Here is a 12,814-nt window from a genome sequence, read left to right as displayed (position 1 = left end):
GGCAGGCGACATGCACTCACTCGGTCTGGACATCCTCAAGCCGCTCCTGCATGCACTGGTGAAATCAGCTATCCAAAGCATACATGCTCGCGTGAGAGTAGCATATATGAGAGATAAATATCAAATAAGATCAAGTGTCATTAGAAAAAAAAACTGGATTTGTACACGGCCATGATTTATCCAAGGTGTACTGGGGCAGCTAGAAAATAACGTTTAACGAAAGAGGCCGAAGCCTGAATAAGCACGAACTGGAGCAAGCAACTAAATAAAGATTACTAACCCTCCTCTACTCAAAGTGCCACAGCAAGAACGTCGACCGCGACCGGACAAGAAGGAGACCGGCCGTGTCGATCCACCAGAGCAGAGCTGCTGATCGACGGACAGAATGGTTTGTTCCCGACTCAGGCGGTGGCGTGACTGGCGTCCACCAAGCAGAGTTGAAAAGGGTATGGACGAACGGGACTTGGAAGCGATTGATCTGGAGGTTTGATGAAAGCATAGAGAAATAATCAGTTAATCACCATCTACTAACATACAAACGCAACAAGAAGATCGAGAAGCTTACAGATGTGCTGCCGAACGTGGGCAGGCGGACCAGACGGCCCGGCGCACAAGGAAATGGAGCGAGTCTACTCTGATCGAGTTGGATAGCCTCAAGAAGAGCTCGCTTCCCTGAGTACCCGGACCATCAACTGGGTGCTGATTGTTGCAGAGAGAAGAGCCTCACCAAGCATGTCTGGATTATGATCATGTCATTGTTGTTCGCTCAAGGACTTGCTCTACAAACTGATCATTTCACAAAGCTATTCGCGGAATCCAATTAGATGCTGGAATGCTACTCCTTACCACTCAAACTGCCCTTCCGAGCTTTAAAGGAGCTTTTAGGGCAGGGGCAGCTTGCAATACGCAAGTCACAATTCGGGAATTAGTAGCCCCCTTTCAACACCGGCCATGCAAAAAGAAGAGTACGCCACGCCGGTTCTGTTCGTCTAGCAATTCCCAATCTTTCAGCCGAATGTGACCAGACCAGAGGGAGACAGTGGCAGCTGATAAGCTCGGTATAAATAGGTAAACTGGCCTAGAAATAATACATATGATGCTTTCCCTTTAATTGTACGTACTTTGTTTGAGCCGAAGCGCAAATAGAAAAAGTTGTGTGTTTTGGCATCCATGTAACTTTTTTTACGTCAACCACTTGTTACCGCTTACCAGATAATATACTATATGATTCAAAAGATGGATTAAGTTATTCTTTCTGCATGGGGCTGCAGCATGCATGTCGTTATCAGTAGCCGTTTTACCACTGATTTGCTTATTTAGTCGGTGACATGTGTCGGTGTGACCCAAACCACTTCAATTTTACGTATACATTTTTTTAATGTTTATTTATGTTAGGAAACATGTTACAGACCACTGCGTAACTCAGTTGGTTTGGTTTCTTGCTGTGAAACCTATCAAACCGGGCTCAAGATCTAGACATGGGTGATCATACTTTTTCTGGATTTATTTAATTTGGTGGGAGACGACGTGTATATTATTAGCTACGAAGGTGGTTATGGTGATTTTGTGAATCTCAAGATAGATGTTCGTAGTGGTAGATAATGCATTTATAGGAATGTGTATATGTGTGTTTGTGCGCATTTGCATTTATAGTGCATTTCTCAACAAAAAAAAAAGGTTCCAGACCAAAAATGTTACACGCAAAACCAAAATATATAGTTATGTTGTTGGACTTATTTAATGGTGCTCCCACCTAAACATAAACGGCATAGCATGGGCAAGAGTCAAGAAAAGTAAAGTGACAAAAAGTTCATGGCAAGCATGGTAATTACTACAAAAGAGAGAAGGGTGGATGAATAAAAGACAAGATTCCATGAAGAAATAGACTCCTTAGGTGGAGGGATAGATGAGCAGCTCATCACATGAACCATGGACTAACCCTTCTCTCCTCAAAGTCCCTACTATGCTAGTGTGCCAAGTCTTATCATGTACCGTTCCCACATACAGCACCAAGAGCAGATTTGATCACTTGTCAAGAACCCCTAGCTATATAAGCAGCTAGAGCTCCAAGACTCGTTCGTTTAGCTCTATTTTCGGATCCAAGGAGTATTGTATGAGTCGGATCATCGTTGAGTAGGGAGTTTGCTTCTTCTTTGGGAATATTAGAGTATATTCTATTTGGTAGTTTGAGTTGTAATCTATCTCTAGTATTCCTGGACCCCGAGACATGTACTCCATATAAACAGCCCATCGAGGCATCAATCAGTACAACTATTATTCTCCAATTATTATGGTATCGATTCCTAGGTTTTTGCCCTCGGCATAGCTCCGCCGCCAACACCTCCACCGCCGTCGTCTCGGCCCCTCTTCACCGTGGGTAAGTTCCGCGCCGCTAGAGCTCCACCTCTCTCCTCTTCCTCCTCTACCCAAAATCCTATTACTCCTCACCAAATTCCCCAACCACATCAACTTTCCCCAGCAGATAAAACCGCAGATATCTCACCATTTATTCCGATCTCGCTTGATCTCGCCGCCCAAAACTTCTACCATTGACACCATCTCTTCATGTCCAACTTGGCCGTTGCAGTCTCCGCCACCACATCCACCCATCTTCTACACCACGGCCTACCGATCCTCGTTGAGTAAAGGACGACTTCACGGTCATCCAATGGATATACACTTGGATCTCCACCGAGCTCTTCAACCTTGTCTCCAACAATGATGCCACCGCCGCTAAGCTTTGGGCCTCTCTTTAGCAACTATTCTAGGACAACTCTGACATGCATATCAGTGCGCTTCACATCGAGCTACGCACTAGCAGACAAGACAATTCTCCGATCACCGTTTTATGTCAACGCATCAAGGCGATCGGCGACGAACTCCGGGAGCTCGGTGATCATGTCGAAGATCGCGCTCTCATCAACTCTCTTCTCTTGGACTTGGTGAGAAGTTCGAGAAGCATATAGCTGATGTCTACGCACGCTTCTATTCCTGTAGACAGTGTTGGGCCTCCAAGAGCAGAGGTTTGTAGAACAGCGGCAAGTTTCCCTTAAGTGAATCACCCAAGGTTTATCGAACTCAGGGAGTTAGAGGTCAAAGATATCCCTCTCAAGCAACCCTGCAATTACGATACAAGAAGTCTCTTGTGTCCCCAACTGACAAGGGATTAACTTGTCAATGCCTACGGGTTATAGGCTAGGGTTTAGTTAGAAGTAGAGGGTAAGTAGATCTCGAAGGTTTCAGCCGAAAAGTACTCGACGATTATGGAAACTAGGGTTTGTGAACAATGATTCGATGATCTCTTCGTCCCTCGACTCCCCCTTTATATAAGAGGCGGAGCCGAGGGTTTCGTTTTGTACAAGTTACAGAGTCCGGGACGGTTTCTAACTCATCCCGCCAGATTACAAACAACACTTCCTATTACAACTCTACTTTCCTTAATATATCTTGGGCTCCCGAATCTTTTTATTCTTCGGGTAGTGGGCCTTCATTAAACCCCGGGTACTATCTTCGGCAGGCCCATTTGGGATGCCTATGTCAGTAGCCCCCGAGATTTTGCTTGAATCGTAGAGTCAGGGAAAATCTCCACTGTTTATTTTTATTTGACAACTTAAACTTTTCTATATTTCTTCATATAAATTTCTATATTGTACAGGGATACTGGTAGTTGGGGCTAGTTCATCTGACGGATCAGGTACTAGTTAACTGCTCTAGTGGCAATCCGCAAAAACCTACTTCAAGATCACGTCCCTGGACATGATCTCGGGATACTGGTACAAACTCCGACAGGTGCCGCTTAAGGTCTTACCATTCTGTCGAGTCCCAGTCAAATTTATCGAGTACCTAACGCGTCCGTTAGGATTTTTCTTCGTACCTGTTGATACGGATAAAAGTAGCAGAGCGCAGTCTTAGGCGATGCCACGCCCAACAGAACGGATCTGGGGTCTTACCTTCGCAAATTTGCGGCATTCAGAAATTGATCGCAACTTTGGCGTTCTGAGAATATATTGTCGAGTGCTTTTCCGGCTGTTGGAATGGCACATTTTATCGAGTCAAATATGACTTATATTAATCTCCCGATGGGAGTATATGTAGAGTTAATTATAACTCGAAATATACTCTCTTGCTTTTCTATCTTTCTTCCTTTTCCTTTTTTAATTTCATCGGGCACGCGAACAGCGTTCCCGATGGGAGTAGCCCCCGAGGTTACAGCCAAGAACTTGTGCTTGGTTGTAGGCTCAACATTTTAATCCACCTTGTCGCTATATTCTCTCTCTCTTTTTTTTTATTTTATTTTTATATATATCCCTCGGGTGCGCGAACAGCGCTCCTGATGGGAGTAGCCCCCGAGGCTACAACCACGAACTTGTGCTTGGTTGTAGGCTCCCGCAATTTCTATATTGCCATAGTCGAAATTTTACTTTTATCGAAGTAGCCCCCGAGCATTTGGGCAAAAACTTGTATTTGACCAAAGGCTCCCGAAGTATTCAAATAACTTCTCCTGTCGCCATTCTTCTTTTATTTTTTCTTGTCGACATACTTTCCTTTGTCAAATTCACTTCATCTCTATTAATAGTCAGGACTTTGCTGCCTTGTGGGTCCATTATTTCCACCTCGTTGACACGTCGTGCAAGTGGGGGACACACGTCCTCCGCTTTTCCTGGCGCACGTACGGTAACGCCTGTTCCATTCCATCGCAGTAAAACCCTTGTATCTACAAGATCCTTTTTTCACCACAGGATTTCTTCATCCAACGGTGCACTGCTTCGCCCGAATCCTATATAAACCTTTCTTCAACCTCGGTTTACTCCTTCGCTTGCGCCGCGCATTGTTCCCCTCTGCAAAATCTTCCCTTGCGCCCAACTCTGTTTGATCTTCCGCACGCACAAGCATTACTTTTTCCGAGTGCCTTTGATGCCACCGCGCACACGACTCACTCGCCACAGTACTCCAGAATCCAAGATGGCTGCTGAAGATCTTGAGTGGGAGAGATCTAAAATCTCCAATCAAGATGTCAACATGCTGAAGAGGCTTGGCTTGATGAAGAAAGAAGACGCCATCCGCTTTCCTAGCGAAGAAAGCTACCCCAACCCTCCAATGGAGTACCGGGTTAGTTTCGTTGATCATCTCATCCGCGGCCTTTCTACCCCAATTCACGATTTCCTCCGCGGCCTTCTCTTTGTCTATGGGATTCAGCTGCACCAGCTGACCCTAATTCCATCCTTCATATTTCTATTTTCATCACACCGTGCGAATGCTTCCTTGGAATCACTCCTAATTGGGTTCTTTGGAAACGCATTTTCTCGCCTCCGCCGCAATGGCTCCCACAACGCCACTTATAACATAGGTGGTGTTGTTATCTGTGTCCGAACTGACGTTGATTATTTCGACGTCAAATTTCCTGATTCTGTCCAAGGATGGCGCAAAAGGTGGCTCTATATACACGAAGAAAGTGCCAACTCTGTAGAGCACAACATAGTCCCTTTTGACGGAAGTGCCAAAATTCAACGCCGCCGTTCCTGGGATGCTGAAGCTTCCGAAGAAGAGAAAAAGGCGACAGAAGCACTTATGTCTCGTATTCATCAGCTTCAAAATACTCGAGGCAAAGAGCTGTCTGGTGTCCAAATCACTGCCTACTTTCTTAGGATTAGAGTGCAGCCTCTTCGAGGCTCGCAAAAATCCCCTTTGGACATATGTCTGGTGTCAATGACGCCAATAGGCTCTCCAATGATCTTTCCGTGAAGGACTTGGAAAAGCTTATTCGAAGAATTTCCTCGCGAGCAAGAGGGATCCTATTCCTTCCTCTTGCCGCGTGGAACCATACAGCTCCACCAATCCTCTCCCCAAGGTATTTTGTCTTCTCGAGTTTTTATCTTGTTCCGAATTTTTCCTGCATCTCATTGATATCTCTCTAATTTTTTCTTTTGTCGTTATTTTTCTGCAGAACCATCCTACTATGGATTCTCTTCCTCCTCTTCCTGAGGGTGGAGATGTCGAGGAAAGGGCCGTTGTCGCCGATGACAACCAAGAAGCCCCTCTTTTGTGAATGAACCCGCAGATTCCCGAAAATCTGCGGGATCTATTGAAAAGGATGCTGCCTCTGAAGGTACTACATCAGCACAATCTCCTCCTCCTGCTGTTTCTCCAAAGAACAAAAGGAAAAGGAGCAATGTCGAAGATTCCGGGACTTCCAAACCCGAAGAAGCTGCCCCTTCACCGCGAAAGGCAGCTTATGATCCATATATCGAGAGTCTCATCAGCTCGTAAGTTTCCTTGTTTCTTTTTATTTTTCTATTCGAAGAATTTTACTGGCACTGCTTTTTATGCTGCCACCTTTTTCCACAGTGATGAGGATGAAGAAACACCAACTTTGGATGTGGCTGCTCGAACGAGTACGTCACATACTTTAGTTATTTCGGAGAAGCCCGTTGAAGGAGAAGAATCGTCGCCTCCTCAACAAAATGTCGGCACATCTACTCCTCCTTCGAGCCCCCTTGTCCCTTCGCCGAAAAGGGCAAGGACTGAAGCAATCCCGGAGCCAAGTCTCCAATTGAGTAGCTCTTCGAACCCTCTCTTGGATGATGTAAGTTCTCCATACTCTTGTCACTGTCTGTACTTCCTCTGTTTGCTTCTAAATGCCATTATATTTTTCTCATACCGAAATTTTTCTTGCTTTGTCTTTTTCTTTCCTTAACAGCCCATGATCAAAGAGCTTATTCGCATCGGTGCTCAATTCATTGGGTATCGTGAATATGCTCACCAAACTGAAAGGTGATGCCTTGTCGCTTTCTTTTTACCATTACTCTGTTACTCCTTTGTTGTCGATATTTTAACAAAATTCTATCTTTCTTGGCAGAGAAATTGGCGGCTATCAACGAGCGTTCCAATGCACTAGCTCAAAAATTAGAGCAAAGTGAAGAGGCTCGTAAGAAGGCCGAGTTGGACGCTGTTCAAGCTAGAGCAGAGGCTGATAAGGCCAAGACTGAAGCTGCTGGGTGTCGAAGATCTTAGAAAGAGACTTCACGCTGCCGAGAATTCGCTGAGCGAGCACATAGCTGCACAATCTGCTCGCGAGGAAGCGATCCTTAAGCGTATAAGGACGCAAAGTCGCCGCTTCCTCAGTAAGTATCTGAACCACTTCATATCCTTTGTATTTTCTTCTCTGCATTCATTTGTTGCTCAATAAGTTTCTTTCTTGACAGATAGAACAGCTCAAGAGTTTGAACTTGAAGAACCCGAAAATGATGCCCTTCTTGACGCCCTTTCATTCCTCGAGTTTCATGGGTCAGAGGCACGCGAAGGCATTGATCATGCCAAAGCAGGGCTGTCGCTGCTCTTTCCCTATTTCTTCCCAAAGAAGGAGGAACCCGTGACTTTCCTTAACTTGGCCAAGTGCTTTAATCCATCAGAAGATCTTGGTCTGAGGGTGCGTCATGAGAATATGAAGGTCGCCGTTGAAAACACTGTTGCCTTGGTTGCCGATAGCCAGCAAACTATCGATCGGGCGAAAGTTGGCGACACCGAGCAGATAGAGCGATCGAGATGGAGGTCGCTGATTAAGGCAGCCAAACCCAACACAAAGAAAATCTTGGCGTATCTCGGGATCAAGCCAGCTTCGACTCCTAGCTCATCGAGGCCGGAGGTCTAGTTGCATGCCTCCTTGTTTTTTCTTTCTCTGTTTCTTTTGCTCTTGTCGCCATTTTAGCCTTGGCGACGCTTACTCGTTAGTCCCTCCGTAGAACTTCTTTTGTAATGTCCGTGTAAATTTTCTAGAAAGTAATGAAATTCCTCTTCGTTCTTATCATTGATCCTGGGACTCTCTTTTCCAGCTTAATATTTGATAATTACTCGACCCCTCCTACTTCGCCGCTGCTTCACCTGCATCTTCCTTCTCGAAGAAAGTACTAGTCGACCATAATCCCCTCGAAGGTTCGTCAAGCAGACATTTGTCGGAAGATTTGCAAGAACTTCGACAACAACTTCAATCTATGAAGAAACAAACTACGGCAATGATGGAACAATCTCGGAAAGCATCTGAGCAAGAAAAACTTGCTCTCCAACAAACCAAAGAAGCTATGGCTGCCAAGGATGCTCGCTGTATTAGAAGCGAAGGGAGCCACGACCCGAGAAAATAGTATGCTTGAGCTGATGCTGGAAGCTAGCACAGATATGTTAGGTACGTTTTTGCGATCTCATGATGCCTTCTCTTTATTTTGCTGTGCCTTTCTTCAAATTTTTTGCCTTGGTGCTTAATAGGCTCGGTTCTTGATGCTGCTGCCGAAGATCAAAGAGTGAACGAGAGAACAAATCTTCTTGTCAATCTCTCCCTTAACCATGGCTGTTTGTTCTGGGCCACTCCTGAACGAACCCAACAAATTGTTAGGTTCCAAGACCGTGCTTGCCAAGTGCGCGAATTTCTCAGTTTTTGCACGACGACATTAACCCTTGTCTATAGGAATTTATTTCCTCGAAATGAGGTTCCCAAAACTCTTCCTGAATTATTAGAGGTATTCAGAGATGCTCCCCGCATTCATAACTTTGTGCGTGCTCAACTCTCTGCTGGAGCGAGATTCGCCATGATTATGATAAACATCTGTCATCCAAAGTTAGACCCGACGAAGATTGTTGCCGATTGTCCGGCCAAGAAAACGCGACGGAAAAATGATATTGACTCAATCGATGATATGGTAGCTCCCGTGGCCGAATCAATGATAGATGAGCTTCTTCGGATGGACTCGAGTTCTTTATCAAGGGTTCTTATGCTGAACATAAAACAACCGAGAGGCTTGTCCGTAGATAGTATCTTGGGATTTAACCGATTTGTACTATATTGGAAACCTTGTATCTCACTCTTTTTTGATTTCTTTTTGTATTTCCAAAGAAATTTATTGTATATTGCCGAAGTCCTCTATATTGTTGAAGCCCCGAGCCTAACTGGGCAAAGGTTGTACTATTTTTTCCACCTTGAAGGTTTATCTTTCTGTTGTAATAAGACATCCTTGTTTTTCCCTTGATGGATTGCCAATCTTCGAGTATCTTTGATGTCGACGTTCTATATTTTTATTGCGAGGTTCTTAGACCAGAGCACTTGAGATTTTGACGTGTACACTATATTTATGATTGCTGGCTTCCGATTTTTATATCTGGCGAGGTATTAATGTACCAAGGCGAAATATTTCAGTGAATCTATATTGTATGTATTTTGAGACTTAAGCGTTGAGCCCCCGAGTGTGTCGAAAAATAAGAAGTATATCTCCACTATCTTTATTATATTGCCGCACCGCGAGCCCGCCTCATTAAAAACCTTTCCGGCCCCACTCGGTGCCCCGAAAAGGAAAAGAGTGCGTCTGAAAACTCGCGGGCGTTTCAGTACATTGTATTTTTGCAGAGAAGAACTATATTTCGACTTCTAGGCGTAGAACCGCCTGAGCTGCGCCACATTCCAGGGGTTTTGCTCCTCCACCCCTGTCTTCTTGTCCTTTATCCTGTATGCTCCTCCTCCGATTACTTCCGTGACAATGTAAGGGCCAAGCCATGGTGACTCGAGTTTTTCATGACTTTTTTGCGTGAGCCGAAGAACTAGGTCTCCCACCTGAAAAGATCTTGGCCGCAAACGTCGACTGTGGTAATTCTTCAAGTCCTGCTGGTACTTGGTTACCCTTGATAATACTTCGTCTCGAGCTTCGTCGAGTGCGTCTACGTCGTCTTCCAATGCTATCCTGGAAGTTTCTTCATTATACTCTGTGACTCTGGGGGAGTCGTGCTCTATCTCTATTGGTAGTACTGCCTCTGCTCCATGGACCAGAAAGAACGGGGTTTCCTGTGTCGCTGTATTTGGTGTTGTTCGGATGCTCCACAACACACTTGGTAGTTCTTCGGGCCAGGTATGCCGAGCTTTTTCTAGTGGTCCCAACATGCGTTTCTTGATGCCATTGCAGATGATGCCATTGGCTTTCTCGACTTGCCCATTGGTTTGAGGATGTGCAACTGACGCAAAGTGCAACTTGATACCCACTTCCTTGCAATAATCTTTGAATTCGTGGGATGTAAAGTTACTGCCATTGTCCGTGACGATGCTGTGGGGCACTCCAAATCTGAAGACGAGGCCTTTTATGAATTTTACTGCGGATGCTCCGTCTGGCGAATTTATCGGCTTCGCTTCTATCCACTTTGTAAATTTGTCGACAGCCACTAGCATGTATTCCTTTCCTCCTGGCCACGATTTGTGTAATTTGGCCACCATATCGAGTCCCCATTGTGCGAAGGGCCACGACAATGGTATTGGTGTTAGTTTTGCTGCCGGAGAGTGAGGTTTTGCGGCAAACCTTTGACACGCATCGCAAGTCCTTACTATTTCTTTGGCGTCTTCGATTGCTGTCAACCAGTAGAATCCTGCCCGAAAAACCTTGGCTGCGATGGCTCGACTACTCGCGTGGTGGCCGCATATTCCTTCGTGTACATCCTTCAGAATTATTCTTCCTTCTTCGGGTGTGACACACCTTTGCAGGACGCCTGAAATACTCCGTTTGTACAATTCTCCTTTGATCACCGTGAAAGCTTTGGAGCGTCGAATTACTCGCCTTGCCTCAACTCGGATCATCGGGTGTTTCTTTCCTGAGGATGTATGATACATATGCTTGCATCCAAGGAACTTGTACCATCATCACAAGCTCTTGTTCCTCCTCCTCCTCCGTGGTTTCGTGAGGGATGTCGAAGTTTTCTCTTTTGCTTTTTCTGCCCTCTGTTTTGGCTTCGTAGATCTTTCCGCTATTTCTTCCCAAAATACTCCCGGCGGGATTGGGAGGCACTCGCGACCCGATATTTGCAAGGACGTCGACTTCATCGTTGCTTAATCTACTGATGTGATTTACCTCGCATCCATCAAATAGCTTCTCGAGTTCATTGTACACCTCCTTGTATGCTACCATGCTATCATTGATCGCGTCACATTGGTTCATAACTTGCTGAGCTACCAATTGTGAGTCGCCAAAGATTTTTAATCGAGTTGCACCGCAAGCTTTCGCCATCTTCATCCCGTGTATGAGGGCTTCGTATTCTGCTTCGTTGTTAGATGCGTTAGGGAACGTCATCCGAAGGATATACTTCAATTTGTCGCCTTCAGGTGATATAAGTACTACTCCTGCGCCAGCTCCTTCTACTCTCTTGGACCCGTCGAAATTCATGGTCCAGGTTCTCGACAAGTCTGGGGGTCCTGTGTTTTGCAGCTCCATCCACTCTGCGATGAAGTCCGGCTGAACTTGCGACTTGATTGCTTTTCTTTTTTCATACGTGATGTCCCGAGGGGAAAGTTCTATTCCCCAAAGGGAGACACGACCCGTAGCTTCTGGATTGTTTAGTATATTTGACAAAGGAGCTACATTGACCACTATGATCGGGTGTGCCGAAAAATAGTGGCGCAATTTTCGTGCTGTTGTGAACACTCCGTATGCTAGCTTTTGGTACTGAGGGTATCTTTGTTTTGATGGCGATAAAACTTCGCTGACGAAGTATACTGGCCTCTGTACTCCGTGGAGTTTTCCTTCTTCTTCTCTTTCGACAACTAGCACCGTGCTCACCACTTGGGGCGTGGCTGCGATATATAGCAGGAGAGGTTCCTTGTCCTTCGGCGCCACCAAAATTGGTGGTGTCGAGATTTTGCGCTTCAAATCTTCGAAAGCTCTGTCGGCCTCCTCGTTCCACTGGAATTTGTCTCCTTGCTTTATCAGAGCGTAAAATGGTAACGCTTTTTCTCTCAGCCTGGCGACGAATCTGCTCAAAGCTGCGACTCGCCCAGTTAGCTGTTGTATCTCTTTCAACTTTGTTAGCTTTCTCATTGTTACGATAGCTTGTATTTTATCGGGATTTGCTTCAATCCCTCTCGCTGAGACTAGAAATCCCAAGAGTTCTCCTGCTGGGACACAAAAGGAACACTTCGTTGGGTTCAACTTCAGGCAGAATTTGTTAAGGTTGTCGAAAGTTTCCTTGAGATCCTCGATCAGTGTTGTCCCCTTTTTTGATGTTATGACGACATCGTCGATATATACTTGCACGTTTTTTCCAATCCGTGTCGCCAAACACTTCGCATCATCCTTCGGTATGTTGCTCCCGCATTTTTTAGACCAAAGGGCATTGTTCTATAGCAAAACACGCCGTAAGGTGTAATGAACGCGGTCTTTACTTCATCTTCTTCTTTCAATCTGATCTGGTTATAACCGAATACGCGTCCAGGAAGGAAAGACGTTCGCATCCAGCCGTGGAGTCGATAATTTGATCGATCCTCGGAGGGGAAAGTGATCCTTTGGACAATGTTTATTGAGACACGTAAAGTCGACGCACATGCGAAGGACTGTAGTGTTTTTCTTTGGCACCATCACAGGATTTGCTACCCATGTGGCTTCTGTGAATATTTCTTTGATAAAACCAGCTTCTTGTAGTCGATTGATTTCTGACAGCATAGCTTTGCGGTTTGACTCCGAAAAATGCCGCAAAGGTTGTTTGATTGGTCTCGCTAATGGATCCAAATTTAGGTGGTGCTCGGCAAGTTCCCGGGTACTCCCGGCATGTCAGCTGGACACCATGCGAAGATTTTCCAGCTCTCACGGAGGAACTCGACGAGCGCGCTTTCCTATGCGATATCCATGTTGTTTGCGATAGATGTCGTCTTTTTCGGGTCTGTCGGGTGAATCTGCACCTCCTTTGAATTTTTCTCGGTATTGAAAGTTGATTCTTTATTTGGCCTTCCAACGTCTGGCAATACGTCGTAATCAGTCATACTTTTGGATGCCAAATACTCAGCTTGCATCCCGAAAGTTTC

Source organism: Lolium rigidum, chromosome 6 (assembly GCF_022539505.1).
Source record: "Lolium rigidum isolate FL_2022 chromosome 6, APGP_CSIRO_Lrig_0.1, whole genome shotgun sequence".
NCBI classification, from domain to species: domain Eukaryota; kingdom Viridiplantae; phylum Streptophyta; class Magnoliopsida; order Poales; family Poaceae; genus Lolium; species Lolium rigidum.
Note: the sequence above shows the minus strand (reverse complement) of the source record.